Genomic DNA, 425 nt, shown 5'->3' with positions numbered 1-425 from the left:
CAACGTCGCGAGGGGAAGGAGGTGCCGTGGGCCCAGACCCGGGGAGGGTGCCCTGCTCCCGGCTGCTCCCTGCCCCTCACACCAGCCTCCCAGCTGGGGGTCCAGCCTCTTCAGTGGCCCGAGCTTCGTGGGGAGTCACAGGCCGTGGAGTGGGCAGCGCGGCCTTGGAGAAGCCCCCGGGCTGGAGGCAGAGTGATCGGATTGGGGGTGGGGTGCTCTGCCTCGAGGGGTCCCACGTGGGATACTCCGCCCCCAGCTCGTTGTGGCCGCAGCCCCGGACTGAAGGGCGCTGGGTGCTGGGCGCGTGTGGGGCCCCAGGGCAAACGCATCTGTGGGTCTCGGCGAGCTGGGCTCCTGTGCGGTGCGGCCCCATCAGACCCGGAGTCTGAGCCCAGACACGCGGGGGGCCCGGCGCGGGCCGCAGC

The 425-nt window shown here is 72.9% G+C and overlaps 1 protein-coding gene across 1 annotated transcript in view; it reads left to right on the top strand.

The window, feature by feature from the left end:
* The window catches only part of SHANK2 (SH3 and multiple ankyrin repeat domains 2), a 95082-nt gene that overhangs the window by 76668 nt on the left and 17989 nt on the right, over positions 1-425 (top strand).

The sequence above is a fragment of the Myotis davidii genome, unplaced genomic scaffold (assembly GCF_000327345.1).
Source record: "Myotis davidii unplaced genomic scaffold, ASM32734v1 scaffold3211, whole genome shotgun sequence".
In the NCBI taxonomy this organism is placed as follows: Eukaryota; Metazoa; Chordata; class Mammalia; order Chiroptera; family Vespertilionidae; genus Myotis; species Myotis davidii.
The sequence above is the reverse complement of the archived record's forward strand: the minus strand, read 5'-3'. Positions and strand labels throughout refer to the sequence as shown.